The sequence below is a fragment of the Pleurodeles waltl genome, chromosome 2_2, assembly GCF_031143425.1.
Source record: "Pleurodeles waltl isolate 20211129_DDA chromosome 2_2, aPleWal1.hap1.20221129, whole genome shotgun sequence".
NCBI lineage: Eukaryota > Metazoa > Chordata > Amphibia > Caudata > Salamandridae > Pleurodeles > Pleurodeles waltl.
In genome coordinates, this window is record NC_090439.1 from 1148910908 (window position 1) to 1148929122 (window position 18215).

General features: G+C 45.1%; 1 protein-coding gene across 2 annotated transcripts in view; it reads right to left on the bottom strand.

Moving 5' to 3' along the window:
• Nucleotides 1-16716, bottom strand: part of LOC138282983 (glutathione synthetase-like) — a 268746-nt gene extending 252030 nt beyond the window's left edge. For both annotated transcript variants that reach the window (XM_069221071.1, XM_069221073.1), the window contains exon 1: nt 16546-16716. The gene's annotated coding sequence lies outside the window, so the exon portion shown is untranslated. The remainder of the gene's footprint in view (nt 1-16545) is intronic.
• Between the last annotated feature and the right edge of the window lie 1499 nt (nt 16717-18215).

Sequence of the window (18215 nt, forward strand, 5' to 3'; positions counted from 1 at the left end):
GTTGCAGAAGATTCCATGAAGGACAGGCTGTTTGTGTCGCTGTATTCGTCCAACAAGCCTTGGTTCCAGCAAGGTCGCAGTTTGCATCAAAATGGCACTGCCTGGACCCAGAAGAGACCCGGATGCCTCAACTCGGACTGAGGAGGCAAAGGGGGCTCTCAAAACTGGAGAGAGCCCACAGATGACCAGGCAGCATCCACGGGAGTCCAGGACACGAGGACAAAGAAGGTGCAAAATGCGGTTGGTGCAGCACAACAAAAGAAGGTCCCACGCCACCAGAGAACAACTCAGCGAGTTGTGCATCACAGGATAGAGTGCTGGGGACCTGGGCTACACTGTGCATGAAGTATTCTTGGAAGAAGTGCACAGAAGCCCAAGGAGCTGGAGATGACGCAGTGCATAGGGGTACTGTCGCAAACCGGGAAGGCAAGCTCTTACCTCCACCAAACTTGGACAGCTGGACCCAAGGATAGTCTGGGTCGAGTTGGTCCACCACCTGTGTTCCAGGGAGCATGCTCGTCGTCAGGAGAAGAGTCCCAGAGAAAGGGTCATCGTCTTGGAAGGTGCCTGCAGGAGCAGGCAAGTGACTCTTTCACTCCACAGGAGATTCCTTCAGTTCTTCTGGTGCAGGGTGAAGACAGGGAGTCCTCAAAGTGTGCACAACTTGCAAACTGTTGCAAATGCTGGCTGGAGCTGAAGTTGCAGGTCACAGGAGTCATCCTGGATACTTTGTTGCAGTTACAGCAGTTCCTGGAACAGTCTGCGGTTCATCCGACTGTCAGAAGCTGAAGCAGAGGATGCAGAGGATTGCTGGAGGCGTCTTGAAAATTGAATCTGAAGAGACACCCACAGGTGAGACCCTAAATAGCCCTGAGAGGGGGATTGCACGTATCAGGAGGGATCTCTGATGTCACCTGCTGGCACTGACTACGCAGAGATCTCCGGAGTGTCCTCAAACCTTGGAAAACAAGATGGCTAACACCAGGGACACACTGAAGGAGCTCTGGGCACCACCCCTGGGTGGTGATGGACAGGGGAATGGTCACTACCCTTTCCTTTATCTAGTTTCACACCAGAGCAGGGACTGGGGGTCCCTGAACTGGTGTAGTCCAGCTTATGCAAGGAGGGCACCATCTGTGCCCTTCAAAGCATTTCCAGAGGCTCTGGGAGGCTACCCCTCCCAAGCCTGTAACACTTATTTCCAAAGGGAGGGTGTAACACCCTCCTCTCAAAGGAAATGCATTGTTTTGCCCTCCTGGGACTGAGCTGCTCAGACCCCAGGAGGGCAGAAACCTGTCTGTGAGGTGGTAGCAGCTTTAGCTGCAGTGCAAGCCTCAGAGAGCTGGTTTGGCAGTACTGGGGGTCTATGGTGGAGCCTCCAGGATGCATGGGATTGGCCTCCCAATTCCAGATTTGGAATGCGGGGACAATTCCTTGATCTTAGACACCTCACATCGCCACATTCGGAGTTACCATTGTGAAGCTACAAATAGATATTGACCTATATGTAGTGCACGTGTGTAATGGTATCCCCACACGCACGAAGTCTGGGGAATTGGCAGTGGACAGCATGGGGGCACCTTTGCTAGTGCAAGGATGCCCTCACACTTAGTAACTTTGCACTTAGCCTTCAGTAAATGAAGGTTAGACATATATAGGTGACTTATAAGTTACTTAAGTGCACTGAAAATGGCTGTGATATAGTGTGGGCACTATTTCACTCAGGCTGCAATGGCAGTCCTGAAGAAAGGTTTGTCTGAGCTCCTTATGGGTAGTAAAAGAAATGGTGCAGCCCATAAAGATCTCCTGGAACACCAATGCCCTGCGTACCTAGGTACCATATACTAGGGACTTATAAGTGGGGGGCCTTGTGCCAACTGGAATTTAAATATGAAGTCACTAAACTATAGTGACTAATTTGGAAGTAGAGAGAGCATAAGCACTGGAGTTTTGGTTAGCAGAACTTCAGTGACACAGTTGAGCACTACTGACAACACACACATTAGGCCACAAACTATGAGCACCGGTGACCTGACTAGCAGGATTCCAGTGAGACAGGCAAAGCACACTGACAAATAGGGTTTTAAGTATGAGCACTGGGGTCCTGGCTAGCAAGATCCCAGTGAGACAGGCAAAGCACACTGACAAATAGGGTTTTAAGTATGAGCACTGGGGTCCTGGCTAGCAGGATCCCAGTGAGACAGTAAAAACACACTGACCACACTCACAAGCAGGCCAAACGTGGGGGTTCCCATGCTAGAAAGAGGCTACTTTCTCACACTGGCTTCACCTATTTAACATTTGGACAAGAAATTGGAGGTTTTTCAGTTACCCTCAGATGGGCTCATGTCAAGGGTGGGTGTAGCTCATGTAATTTTCCATATTGTACTTATGTGAAATTGAAGCAAAACTACACTAGATTTTGTGGAATCACACAAGGTGCATGATCCTGCATTAACACTACTTTCTTAGTGCAACATGCACACTTCCATCCACAATGAATCTGAGGATGCGTTTTTGTGCTAAGAAAATAGTATAGTGTGAATGCAACAGACGAGCAGGAGCCAGCAGGCCCTCTGGATTTTTTTCCTGTGTACATGGGTAGGTATTTCTTAACTAAATAGCTCCAAACTACTTGATTGAGTGTGAGTGCATAATTATTTGTAGTTTTGTGTCACTAGAGTAACGCAAAATAACCAAAATAATTCAGATTATTCTGGTGGAATTAAAATTTCTCCCAGGCCGAACTCATTTACTTTATTATTTACAAAAATATGGACACAAAGCACAAGACACTGGAACACGCACGACAACTCGACTAGTGTGCTGAAGGCGTGACTAAGACAACCACCTACGCCAATGAATATGATTAAGAAAGTCCCTTTACATATGTCAACAGAGACAGGCAAGCAGATTGAGTGGCATATTTATCTCGTGTTTTGAATCACCCTTGCGCTACGCAAGAAGGCAGAATGCAGCACACCTAGACCGAGAAGAAAGCCTTAGAGCATTGTTTTGTCTTTTGTGCAAGAAAGTGTCCCTTCCTGAAAAAACGAACATGTCTGTAGCACTGGCACCCTTGCAACATGGTGTTATGGTGCCAGTGTTGGCGCAAGGCAGCAGGCTGTGTGCCAGGGTAGGCAGAGAGCAGGAGTGCACTGATAGATATGGAGCATCCCTACCCTTTCCATTTCACTTCGTAATTAAATGTATAGATGTGCCCCAAAAAAGGCACAGCCCTTTTAACAGTTAATGTAAGGATGGCCATGCTGAACTGATCCACATAACACTTTACTTTATAAAGTGACAATTGTCTCTAATAACTTGTCATAACATGTGGTGCCCAGGGCTTAGCAATGTTCCTTCTTTAGGTAATCATGGGGCACGCAAAGATTAGCAAAATGTAAGTATAATTAGGAGATAGTGAGTCAAACAAATATTAGCAGATTGGCAGTACGATTTGAAGATTGTTGATCAAGCAAAGATTAGCCTACATTAACAAAAGCATTACTGCTGCTTCTTTTGGGGATCATGACAAGCACAGAAAAACAAGGGCCCATATTTATACTTTTTTAGCGCTGCATTTGCGTAGTTTCTTGACGCAAAATCGGCGCAAACTTATAAAATACAATTGTATTTTGTAAGTTTGCGCCGATTTTGCGTCAAAAAATGACGCAAATGCGGCGTTAAAAAAGTATAAATAAGGGCCAAAGTGTCAGCATGATTTGGGGCAAGCACAGATTTACAAAGTACGAGTAGGTACATGTTTTATTCTGACTGGGGAAACCAATGTTAGCAAAGTAGCAGTGGCTGTATGTTTAGGAGAACGAGGACAAGTGCAGAATAATAAAGCGTCAGTAAGATTAGTAGCTTATGTGGCAAGTAACTGCACACATAGTAAAAGAAACACAGTGCATGCATGTTAATGTGATTGCGAGCAAGCATGGATTCACAAAATAGCGGTCTGTTTAGGGGGTTTGGGTGCAAGCAGAGATTGATAAAAACGTGATAAATAAGGTGTTAAATTATTGCAGGCAAGCGCAGAATACCAAAGTGATTAGGGGCACACAGAGATGAACAAAGGAGCTGTGTCTGCAAGTTTAGGTCAACTAGGCACCTAAGAAAAGATTAACGAAATCACAGTGGTGTTAATGGATTTTGGAACAAACAAAGAACAACCAATGTTTTTAAAAACATGATAATTCAATGTTTGTGAGTTGTAGGAAGCACAGATTAGCGAAATGGGTGTGTGAAAGAGAGGTTTTGGAGCATGCAAAGTGTGAAGTGTAACAAAGCTGCCACACATGGAGTAGGTGGAAACGTGATGAGAGGCATTAAGGTGACCCAGCCACCATCAAGGCAACCATCAACTTGATCACCTGGAATGTTCTTTACTCTTGACTGATCATTCCATGATACACCTCTAAAAGGGAGATGATGTAGCAGAATCATAAACTGCCACACAGCTTCCCTCTTAGACAACAAAACTTAAAAACAAACAAAAGCAAGAATACAAATATATTAGCGCGGAAATAACAAAACATATGTCTCAAAATATGATGAACTTAACTCAATAGACCTAAAAGTAATGTAAAAAAAAAGCTATCAAGTGACACTGTAAAAATGGCAAGTGAAAAAAACGGCAGCTAGTATGTAACAATCCTGAAAATAGGCTTCTTCCATGTTATCCCTAAACCTGCCAATTTGCCTGTGGTACTAGCTCCACCTATAAATCCTTAATAAGCGTCTCTTGTGTCACCAAGATTTCCCCACAAGCCAACATATCCATGCTCACACACACAAACGTGACTCATGTTCCAAATCCCTAATTTCTGATTTGGAGAGAGACCTTAAATTGTTTGACATCTCAAACTGACTTAGAAAACTTAGACCATGCAACACATCCAACTAGATATTTACCATTCACTAAGTCTCCCACCTTTCCCTTGCATTCTTTGGCATTGTGCCTCTTCCCAGAATAGGATATTCCTCTTCATCCACCTGCATGGATCCACTTCTCCCTTCACTCTCAATCTACTGCAATGGCCACCTATCCTTTGATCTGAGAGATGTATCTAGGCTCTAAAACAGTATGTGGCCTTCCAAATCTACACACGTGCTTAAATTTGTGGGAGTGTTTGCGGGTGATCAACACTAGAATCTTATTCTAAATACTGGTACTATTTATCCATCACTTGGTAGTGCTGTGTGCCTATTTACTTTTAGCAGATTTCCTCAGTGGTGATTTAATAATGCTTTTTAAAAAGTAGCAAGTAGATACTGCTGTCACTGGCAGTTAGCTGCAGGTGCAGGAGCTCTGGCAACCCCAACTGCAGTGGACTACCAATAAACATTTTGGACCCTGGCATTTAATTTTGTTTTACAGATTAAGCACTGGCCTAAACAGTTCAAAAGGTTATCTACCCCTGATGGCAAGTGGAGATAATCTATAAGAATTCGAACAATTCACCTCCTCTTTCCAATTGAATACATTCACTCTAGCCAGCTGAATACTTTCTTTAATTATCCTACTGAAACTCTCCACCTTCCCATTGGTCTGTGGATGACACAAGGAGCATAGGAGGTGCTTAATTTAGTTTTACACCAGAAAGGCTTCCACTCCTCAAGAACACTATTGTGTCCCATTGTCTGTTGAAATGAGTAAATACGTCTTATTTCAGGCCACTGGGAAAACACATCTATTAGAACCATTAGGTAAGGGGGCAGCTTCAGCTCCCTTCAAAGGTCTTACTTTTGCAAGGCTTCCTCATCTCACAGGTATCAGACGATATACAATTGCTTGTACTTCTAAATTTTGTCACTCAAATCACAATTACTGACACTTCTGAAGACCATCTCAACCTACAAGTCCATTCTCGGGCACCAGAATTTCAGACACAATCGCTCGTTAGATTTCACAACACCATCCTAATATCACTATACCTTACTGCTTTAGGAGAAATAAATTATGTTCCTTTGAACACAACCTCATTTTTTATGGACTCAAGTAGCCTAAATGTCTTTGCTCAGAAGACACTTCACGCCCAACCTAACTAAAAAAAACACAAAATTCACATAGTATCTCATTCTTGGTTTCTTCTAAGACTACCCCTTATATCACCAAGCAAAAGCTCCCCTGAGCCACATGTACTCTTTTACAAATTCACCTCCTCACCTGAAACAAGAGGAGCCAGCAAAACACTGGACAAATGGTACTACCAGAAAAGTATTCCACCTCAAAGACTTACTCAAAGGTTTAGATACTGTCATGTACAGCATCTTAGTCTTTCTTTGGGAAGATCTCCTTAAGTGATTTATTGTTAGTTCTTACTACAAAAACCTCTTCCTATAGGTAATTTCTGTGTCTGCCCACCACCCACTTCACTGACAAAGCTTATTTCTCAATTATAAAATAGTTGACTTTCACTCCTGTCAAATCCCTTGCTGAAAATGCAATGGGCACCTCCTCTTTGTCATTAACCTGTAAGCAGATAGCCCCCACTCCTTTCGAGCTGGCCTTCTTCAAAACAGTCTCACTTCCTGGAATAAAATCTTGCACAGATCTTTTTTGGACTTACATGAACTCCAGTTCACAATGCTTATCCCATTTACACTTTTCTTTAGATGTTTCCTTGAACTAGCCAGTTTCCGAGGGAGCATCTGAGTGAACCTGCCATAACCCTACCATGCCCATAAAATACAGTAGTTTGCCCGTTGGTTTGCAACTTACTCTGAGGTGTCTATGAAATCTTCCTTAGAATTTACACCTTCAACTGAAATAAAATGTCATTGTTAAAGAATGTATGTGTTGTCAATGCAGAACCTATCCCTTATACATGTGATATCTTGCTCCTTAATCGTTTGAAGACAGCATTTTATCATGCATTGTGTTCAGCCCAGGACTCACCATAGATCAAAACATCATCCTGGAAAAACTTCACAACTTGCAAATCACCCAGCATCATAGGCATAGCCCATTGAAATACTTAGGCAGTAAATCATTTATTTATCTATGGTTGATAACATGACATCATTAACTAGTAGTATTTAGCCTTTTTATATCTTAGCCAACAGCTAAAGTGAACTCAAAATGCATCTTCATTTTGATCCCACTGGTAGGCTGCTGTGACTGAGGCATGTATGGCAGGTTCAAGCGCTGGGCACCACTTTGACCTCTGACCTTGGCACCCAGCCAGGTGACAATGTACAGAATTGAACCTTGAGATGACTCACTAGTACAAAAAAAACCTTCAGTAAGCCCAGCCTTGTTTCAAGATACAGCTCACCATGGCATAAACTGAATTTGAGCAGGCACTGTTAGTGGCACTATTCTATAGTCAGTACACTGCCCTGGGATGTAGTAAAGTTTTCTACTCAATGGATTTCATTTAGAGGAACCATATTTATATTGCTGCATCTGGTCTCCCTAATTTAATCTAATTTGGCTGGCTTTTAGATTGAATGTGGGTGCTTTGAACAAACTATTTGCTGTAGCTCAGTGCTCAGTAAAAAAAGTAAAGCTTGCTCATTTCAATGGCTCAATTTCAAGTACAACTGGCAATGCCTATTTTGAAAGGTTCCCTGCGCGAGGTGTGAGAAGTAATCACAGTAGTATCCACAAACCTTGCCTCATGTCACCATAGCAGGCCATCAAGGGAAAGAATTGTATACTCGGGCTAAAAGCAGGTCACCTGCTATAAACTGACATGAAGTGCTCTAATTTCCAGCCTCCTTAAGGGACAAAGGATTTCTCTTTTTGCAACTCTGGTGGGAATTTAGAGTTTGATGGTTGAGCTACATCAGCTACAATTTGGCGGATATCGCATCCATCCTATTTATTATGCCCCAAAGGTTCGACTCTATGGGGATCATATAACTGACAATGAAGCAACTATCAAGGATCAATTCTTCAAATGTGAAAGGGATAAAGAAGCGCCATACAACGAGTACTCCTCAAGCATTAGCATTATTCTTCAGTGGACAGAGTGGCTTAGGCTACCTAATCAGTAAGGTAACAAGGGCCCCTCCACAGTTAAAATGAATGTTCATATTACTCCCGCTGGGAGTGACAGGTAGACCTCAGTGTGTGTGTGTGTGTGTAGGGGGGAATGAAACAAAGTGAGGCTAGGGAGGGTAAACAGGAAAATCAAATCGGGAAATAGAGCAACCAAACTGGTAGGCATTAAGAGTAGGTAAGATGTGGAAAACATTTCTGTTGGACTTTTTTGCTTATGCAGGGTCATCCCCAATCTTTTGCCTGCTGCCTCCTATTTTTTCTGACCTGTTGGATTTTGAACTCTGAGCACTTTACCACTGCTAACCAGTGCCAAAGTGCATATGCTCTCTGTGTAAATTGTATGTAATTGGTTTATCCATGATTGGCATATTTGATTTATTAGTAAGTCCCTTGTAAAGTGCACTAGAGGTGCCAGGACCTGTAAATCAAATGCTACTAGTGGGCCTGCAGCACTGGTTGAGTCACCCACATAAGTAGCTCTGTAATCATGTCTCAGACCTGCCACTGCAGTGTCAGTTTTAACTGTAAATTCGAATTGGCAAGTGTACCTACTTGTCAGGCCTAAACCTTCCCTTTTCTTATGTATAAGACACCCCTAAGGAACGCCCTAGGTAACCCCAAGGGCAGGGTGCAGTGTATGGTTATGGTAGGACATATAGTAATGTGTTTTATATGTCCTGACAGTGAAATATTGCTAAATTCGTTTTTCACTGTTGCAAGGCCTGTCCCTCTCATAGGTTAATATGGGGCTACCTTTACATCTGATTAAAGTGTAGATTCCCTTTGGGAGTGGATGGACATATGGAGTTTGGGGTCTCTGAGCTCACAATTTAAAATTACATCTTTTAGTAAAGTTGATTTTGAGATTATGTGTTTGCAAATGCCACATTCAGAAAGTGAGCATTTTCTTGCTTAAACCATTCTGTGACTCTGCCTGTTTGTGGATTCCCGGTCTGCTTTGGCTGTTTGCACCTCTCTCTAGACAGTGACAGAAAGGGAGCTGGGGTACATATCCTAATGAGCCATCTGTGCTAGGAGGGAGGGGAGGAGTGGTCACTCACACCTGAAATGGCTGTGCCTGCCCTCACACAATGCAGTCTCCAACCCCCTGGTGAGTGTCTGGGGACTGGCCTGGGCAAGGCAGGATTTCACATTCAAAAGAGACTTTACTTTGAAATAGGCCTACTTCAAAGGAGAAATTGGGTATAAGAAGGGCACCCAAAACCAAAGACTTTAGAAACACTTCTGGAAACAAGAGGAACCTCTGCCTGGAGAAGAGCTGAAGAGCTGAGGAAGAAGAACTGCCCTGTCTGTGACTGTGCTTTGTGGAGCTATCCTACAGTTGCTGTTTCTGCCAGAGTAAGATGGCAAAGACTGGACTTTGTGTGCCTTCCATCTTGCGAAGAAATCTCCAAGGGCTTGATTTAGAGCTTGCCTCCTGTTGTTTGAAGTCTCAGGGACAGCAAAGACTTCTCTCTGTCAGCACCTAGAGTCTCTGGAGAGACTCCTACTCTGCCCTGTAGTGCCCATCCAGTTCCGGGGACTCTGAAAGGAGAAGCTGTTAACCTAAAGACATGGAAATTCACGCACAGAGCGCTGTGCGGGGAAAGGATCGATGCGACTCCGATCTGTGGCTGAAGAAACGACGCACCACCAGCTCCGCAGCTCAGAATCAACGCTCGCTGGAAACGTGACCGAAGGATCGACGCAAGGAGCATGAGAAATGATGTGAAGCATCGCTGACAGAGGCTGGGAGATCGCAACACGCGCTGCGTGGTTTTCGGATCACCGTGCAGCTGGATTTCCGACTCAAGTTCCGCTGGGTGTGTAAAAACAACGCAAGGCCTGCCCGGATCCGAGAGTGCTGACCGGATCGACGCATCACTCTCCTATGGAGAGAAGAAACGACGCACCCGACCCGACGAAAGGAGAAACTACGCACGGTCCCGCTTGTGAGTGGAATCAAAGCATCACAAGCCCTTTTTGACGCGCACTCGACCGTGCGGGGTTATTTTGGACGCACCCAAGGTACTTTTTCACGCTAAAAGTGTTGGTGTGTGTTTAAAATTGCTTAAAGACTCTTTTTGCATTTTTATTAATAACCTGACTTGTGTGTGGTGGATTTTTGTCGTTTTGGTCTTGTTTTCTTTAGATAAATATTTCCTATTTTTCTAAACCTGTGTTGTGTCATTTTGTAGTGTTTTCATTAAGTTACTGTGTGTTGGTACAAATACTTCACACCTAGCACTCTGAAGTTAAGCCTACTACTCTGCCAAGCTACCAAGGGGGTAAGCAGGGGTTAGCTGAGGGTGATTCTCTTTTACCCTGACTAGAGTGAGGGTCCTTGTTTGAACAGGGGGTTACCTGACTGTCAACCAAAGACCCCATTTCTAACAATTTCCAGTAAGGATTGCAGAGGATGAGGAAGGGGAAGAAGGGTCAGGGGAGTGGCAATGGGGTGGGGATATAGAGCAATATTTGAAGGGGGTAAATGAAGCAGGTGTGAAAGATTGACCACAATTTAGTAATCCTCATGAACCCCTTAGTCTTTCCTTCGTCATGTGCCCCATTACCTAAATATATGTCAAGTGAATTTTGGTCACCTTTCAGAGAATAGTGTCTTCTGCATCTTATAAATATTACTCATGGCTGTTGTGGGTGGCAAGTTTTTTGTCCATGATACATTTATGTTACATACAAGCCAGGCCTACGTTTATGTCAAGTGTGTGCATGATTTTATTCTTGCTATTTTTTCAGAGCTATAAGTTCTCATTAGTCAGACTAACAAAGCAGAGAGCTGAAAGCTTTCTGCTCTCCAAAAAAGATGCAGAGATATATGCAGTGATTACAGCTACAAGGCCACCCTGCCTTGTATAAGTCAGAGCTGGAAGGAAATAGAGGTGGGCATTTGCCTCCCTTATGTGCGAATCTATAAAAGAGGCATTGCTGGTGTTCCTGTGCAGTTATATGAGAAAATGTGCGGGAGCGCTACCTTCCCACTCCACTGAGAATGAATGGACGAGGAAATATAAAGGAATGTGAGCATTTGGGAGGAGCTGACACCAGAAATGATTGCTGATTTCAGAAGGGACATGATAAAGTGATGATATTCAACTGCAGACCTACTATCATTTTTAAATATGCTGGGATATTTACACAGCTTACATGGATTGGCATAGAAATAATTTGTGAGTAATGATTCAGTAAATATAGCAATAATAAGGCTCAGAAGCAGTATGTAGATATTGAATAGAACTACACTAATCAAATAAGAAAAGCATGGATGCGTGATGAGACATGCTTGAGGTTTTCATAATATTCATTTTGTTTTATATTATGACTGTTGGGATTGCCATAATAATTACAATACTTCCATCATAACAGTTACCATAATTCTTATACACAATATTTGCAATATCATTTATTGCAACTATTCATAACTCTTCTTTCCATTGAAAATTAAAGTCCTTGTACCATACCTTCCCTCAAATATATTATTTTGAACTTTAAAATCAACGTGACAACATCTATCCCTAAAACACTTGTTTAATATCCTCTAAACTCTCAGATGGACTCCAATTTTAAACTTTCACAACATATCGCTTCTTACATTCTCAGGGCCTTATTTACAATGATTTGACGCAGGGCAGTGCCACAAGCCTTCTTGCTGTGCTGCCCTGCATCAAAACAAAAGATACTAGGCCCAGAACTCCCCTTTTACTACATGTAAGTTACCCCCAAGGTAGGCGCTAACTAGCCCTATGGGCAGGGTGCTATGTATGTAGACGGCAGGACATGTGCCTAGTAGCGTGGCCTGTCCTGGGAGTTACAAACAGCCAATTGGGTTTCTCACTGCTGTGAGTGCTGCCTTCTCATAGGATTGCTTTGGAAATGCCCTGCCTTATGTCTAGGGGGTATCGTCTGATTTATGAGGGGTTGCGCAGGCATGTTTGGTATGGTTCTAATGGTAGTGAGAAATGATTCTTACTAGTGTAAGTGGATTTTTTATTAGTATTACAGAAATGCCACTTCTAGAAAGTAAGCATTTCTCTGTGCTTATGACTCTGGTGTTTTGCAGCCTGACTGCAATTCACGGCTGGGCGGAGTGGCAGTTCGGCTTTGTGCATACTTTTCAGACAGCCTGTACACAGGGAGGGTGGAGGTGTCACAGAGGTGCATCTGCATACTGAAAAGTCTTCCTGGGCTGGGAGAAGGGAGAGGTGGGCACACATGCATTTGTAAAGGCTGTGCCAGGGCTCACACAAAAGGGTTGTTTACCAACAAATGATGTTTGGAGCCTGTGCTGGAGGAGAGAGGGGACACTCCTAGAACCAGTTGTAACTGGTTGAAGCCCCCTATTCTCCTCATTGAAAATGCTTTGCAGAACTGAGTATAAGTACAGGGGATTTTTCCCCTCAATTTGGAAATTTCTGGACAAGAAACATACTTGGAACTGGACACAGATTGCTGCCAGAAGGACCCCACAAACCGCCTTGGACTGCTGCTGTTGTGCTGACCTGTGATCTGCTGGATCACCAGGAGGACTTGCCACTGACTGCATCTTCCTTGTGCAGGCCTGTTGCTGGGCCCTGCAGCCTGTGCCTCCATTTATGGTCTCCATGGGCTGGGTGCTTTGGCCCCTGTTTCTCCTGCATCCCTGTTTTTCCCTGCACAAGAGTAGTGCAGGAGGAACATTTTGCCTTGCAGACGGTGCCCTGAAAGTGCCTTGCTCCTCTCTGTATAGCGCCTGGAGTGCGCTCTGCGCCGTGGTCCCCAAGCGCCCTGAAAGCACCATGCTCCTTCCCTTATAGCACCTGGGGATTAAGTTATCGTGGGACCGGAGTGAGCCTCACTGCTGCGACCTGGGCTCTCTCTCTGTCCGAAATATGAGCGTGTCGGAGATGTGCTACAGCAGGTGCCCCTGGGGCACAGGTGAGGGAAGACAGGAGCTGCTGGGCTTCACTAAGTCCCCCCGGGGTGAAGCCCGCTGAGGGAGACGCCCCAGGGGGACAAGCAGGCACCAACTTTGGTGCTGTCTCACTGCCACGGCCCGGGGAAGGGCTGAAGGGAAGCATGCGTACTTCGTCGGAGGTTGCTCTCCCCCAAGCGGGACGAAAGCCTCATTGGAGGCCCCCACTTTCCCAGGCCCCAATCTAGCAAGGAGCTTGGGCGGGGAAGGAGGCCTCAACGGAGGCTCCCCACCTCCTTAGTGTCACACGGAGATCATGGGTGGGTGGGAGCCTGATGTGAGGCCTCCGCACCGGCCGGTCTCTCTATTCCCCTGTGGAGGGGTTTTCTGTTCTGTCCCGCCCCTTTTTGTTGAGGGCACGTAGCGGCCCAGGCATAACCCAGGAGATCGCAGGTCTCAGGAGGGGCCCCGACCTACAAACCCAAGGGGGTGTCTACCTCCCCCTCCCCCCAGGATCAACACACGGCCCCCGTTTTGTGCATAGGAGCGGCAGGGGCCCCCAAGATTGATCTTTGTGGTACAGGAGGTGCAGGTCATATAAAAACAGGTACTTTCTAGAGACAACCTATGCTTTTCTAATGTTTCTGGTATGGACAGTATGGGCCTCCGATGTTAACCTGTTTATTGTATGACATGCCATATGCTCTCTAATGTCCCTCTTATGGACATTTATGGTAATACCATGAAAAGGGTATTGGTTTAATGATGAGATTCCTGAATACTGCTTATGTTGCAGAATTATGAGTACTTATGTGTTCTAATGTGACTACTGATTATTCTTGCAGAGTATTAGTAACCTGTGTGATGTTCTGACAACTGCTAAGGTAACAGGGTATTGCTGACATGTTGTGTTTGGTCTAATTATGTTTTGTGCAATACAGTTCATTTTTACATAACTTGGGGCCATATGTACGAACACTTTTTCTCATAGGCACGGAATGGGGAAAAACCTTTGCTACATCTGGCCCTTGGTGTTGTGTTCCTTTGTGGTGTATTTATTGCATCTCTTGTGTTGTGTGTGTTATGCAAACACTTTACACATTGCCTCCGGGTTAGGCCTAACTGTTCGTGCCAAGCAATCAAGGGGGTGAGCAGCGGTTACATGGGACGTGTAACTCCCTTGCCCTGACTAGAGTGGGTGGGTTCTGCCTGGCTTCGGTGCATACCCTAGCCAACCAGAAACCCCGTTTCCAACAGGAGTCAACCCATGCTTCTGCAAATGAGCACAATCAGCTGAGACTCATGGTGCACAAAGACCCCACTTTATGTCATCCAATGCCTGTCATTTTCAGGAGCAGAAATTCAGTTACTGTTGAAGCCCCAAGGACTGTTGTCACAGCATACTATTGACACATCTAGTAAGTTTCAAGTCCTGACGAACACATGGCTCCAGATCACACAAAAGTAGCTGAACATTCTACACAGAACAAAAGCTTCAGCACACCACTAATTCAGGTAAGTGTCCTGGCCACCTCTGTGTGGATGAGAAAAGTAAAGGATGTGTTACAATGTGTCCGCTCAACCCAGGCTTGATGGACATGCACCATACTTGTAAAGTGTTACAACTCCCTGTGACAACAGTATACTAACATGGAGCCTGATCTGTGCTTTCAACGTGGGAGATAACATGTAAGCCATTGCTAATTACATCAGTGAGGATTAAGCTGAGCCAGTTCCTGCACCAACTTGCCCACTCCATGTATTGTTGACAGGGGCAGCAGAACTAATTAACACAAATCAGTGAGTGAGTTACCAGTGCCAATGCAGCACCCAGATAGAACATATGGATCGAGCACCTTCACAAGTATTTTAAAGCCACCAAAAAAAAACAATGGAAAAGTCAAAAGATTTGTGCCAGGAAGCAAATCTTTGAACAGTGTAAGAAGCTCCCCAACTCCAGAGGTGAATATGATTCTGAGTGAGTTAAGTCGACGCTCAATGCACACTTCAGTACACAACTAAACCCAGATTATGAATGATTTAGAACGAGGCCCGTCCAAACAAAATTGGTCCAACTGTAGAGAACTATCACCTGAAGATCAGGGACAGCCATAGCCACACGACCTGTCAAGTAAGGCACTGGAAGGATGGATAAAGAGTGTCCAGGAAGGTACCTGGAAGTGACCCGAAGAAGGGCGGTCCTGGTCTCCCTCAGCAAAAGGCCAGGATAATACAGAAATGTCCTCCATAAGTCCTGCCATATCATCAGTCCCGGTCTTATGACTGTCTACGGCCAGGCATTAGAAGGGAGATGCTTCATGGCCAAGGCGGACACTCACTAGTGGGCATTTCACAAGGTTGTCTGCTGTAGCACTCGCAGGAGGTTGTCCCCTCTGTACCCTAGTGTCCATTCGTTGGGAAGTGGCACCTCCAGATGGCCTAACTATACTGATCTGCAGTTTACCTGTGTCAGAGGGACCCTGTGGTAGAGAGGCAGGAAGGTTACTTGCCCTGAGAAGGTTACTTGTCTTCCCTCTGATGCCCATAGACTGCACACTTTGCAGTGACCTCTCACAGGCAGAGAAAGCACATGCAGGGCCAGCTGCTGAGACGGATTCCAGGTGCCAGTGTCTCTAAACAGAGGGTACAGAGGCCCTCAAGAAGAGTAAGGTGTAGGGGTGTAGGCGTGTTACCGGTAATGATAATTGCTTCACCACCATACTTCATGGTAGTAAGCGCTATACAAATGCTCCATTACAGGGTGTAGTTGGTATGCCAAGGGCCCTACTGCAAGGAAGGAAATGGGCCTCTTGGCTTCTGCTGGGATTATAAAAAAAAAGCAATTTATAAGGTTTGAGGGTGGCCTTCGGACCTGTGTGCCCCGGTTCCACTACGCCTGCTGCACCAATGGAGGCTACGCCCCTGGTAACACTGTAAAGGTTTGGACTGCGCTTCCCTGGTATCCGTTCTTTACGCCGCTCGGAGATTATGAACATTAAAGGACAAACAGACACCCTGTGAAGTGCCTCGGGGCAAGGGGAGGAGAAGTGCCCAAGAGAGGGCCGTAGAAGGCAGCGAGCAGGGGAAAGATGCGCCGTCCCAACACATCACCTACAAGTCTTCGGCATTTCAAAGCAAAAGATGTGTTTAAATTAATATAAATGTATGCTTCTGTTCTACGCACAGGGCTGGAAACAATGTCATCCAGTGTCAAGGAAAGGACACGGACATGTCACACATGAGCAATTAGAAAACTTGGCAGCTCTGTTCGTGCACAAACGTTTCGGTAGCTGAGACTTCGCATTGAACCGCCTTTGAACGCTGCATGCAAAAGAATCTGCACAAAGTCCTCGCCACGTTTGAACTGCCAGAAAGATGGCTACATTTTCTGAAGGCACTTGAGTCAAATAAAGACAGGTAGTCACGCGTCACCTGCGAAATAGGACGATTTATGAGACCTTCAACAAAGACTGAAAATCTGCATTGTACGAGATAGCGATGAGTTTCGCGTGAATACACCCCTCTCTTGACTTCCAGTGCCTGGTATAGTGCCGTCTCGCGTGGCTCCCAGGCACTGCTCAGAGGCATTGAAATACATAACGATGAGCGAGCCAGTTACCGTTTCCTGTGAATACACCTGTGGGCACACCCCTCACTTCGCTGCGTGCCGTGGTGCGGTCTGGTGTGGCCGCCCTGGCACTGCTCCGAGGCACTGCTCCTGCGTCAGGCAGCTGCCGCCCTGCGCCGGATCACCGAGGTCTCAGAGGCGCAGACGTCGAAGCAGCAATTGAAATTGAACTTCCATTTATATAGCGCTTACTACGCCCGAGGGGGCGTTGACGCAGCCGGCTGTAGCCGCGGGGCGACAAACAAAGGCATAAATTCGGCGACACTGTTCTAATGCTAAACTGGAGTCCTGGAAACAAGGCTGACCTCCATTTCGAGGAAGAACGCGTGGAAGTGACTGTATCACAGCCAGATCACCGAATGCATTCATTAACCTCCCACAAACCAGCCGCCTCGACTCTCACTCACTGACATTATGCTTCTCTTTGATCCTGTACAGGGTTGCACTGCCTTTAGGGTAGGGTCACACTATGGAAATAGCATATACATTCACGGAGACATGGGAAGATGAGCCTGTACTTTCAGCGTCCCCTCAACTGGTCCTCCTCCCTCGACAGCCATTGCTGATGGAGTGTGATTAAAATCTAATAATTAACACGAGAAGCTTGCAATATAATGCTTAGTGAAATCGCACAGAAAAAGTAAATGTTAACGCATGTGTATGAAACGTGCCAATGGGGAGTGGCCACCATTGTATTTGATGATTAATGAAATTGACTAATAATGAAATATTAATGTACTAATGTATGATTTTTTATTAGTATTAAGAGTTATATGCATTAAAATAGCTAATTAATCACTAGGCCTTAGTTAGCATGAGTCGGGCCTAGCTGCCCGGTTTCATATTAAATGTGTTTTTCTAATGTGCAGTGTGCTGACTTGCTGATGGACATGTAGTCGTACTTTTCCAGAAGCTGGAAGATGAGTGTAACCGTAGTAAAAACTTTCTCATGAGACTCGACTTGCCCAAAGAGACATTCTTGCGCAATGCAACAGTGTAATTTGCAATAGGTACAAGGTCATTTAGACTAGGGAAAACAATGGGACTACTGACTTGAGTAACAAATGTCACTTATTCCTCACCTGACATTCTACCCGTTGAAGACGTCAATTACAGGAGCCAATAAATGATGTGAGAACTGTTATGGGGTGACAATCGTAATGTGGTGACCGATGGACTATTGGATGGAGATGATGGTGCGTGTTAGAAATGGGGTTTTTGGTTGGCAGTCAGGTTACCCTCTGTCCAAGCAAAAGCCCTCACTCTAGTCAGGGTAAGTCACACACTATCCAAGATTATCCTGTGCCCACCCTCTGGTAGCTTGGCACGAGCAGTCAGGCTTAACTTAGAAGGCAATGTGTAAAGTATTTGTGCAATAAATCATACAATACCACCATATAGCACCACAAAAATACACCACACAGTGTTTAGAAAAATATATAATATTTATCAGGATAATTGTAGGTCAAAAAGAATAAAGATGCAATGGAAAATTGTAGAAATATCACAGGAAAGTGATATAAAGTGTCTTAAGTCTTTAGAATGTAACAAAAGTCTCTTTCAAGCACAAGTACCTGGTTCGGAGTGGAAAATCTCCTCAGAGGGCCACAGGAGAAGAGATGCGTGGAAAAAGGGTGTGTGCGTCGATTTCTCCTCAGCAC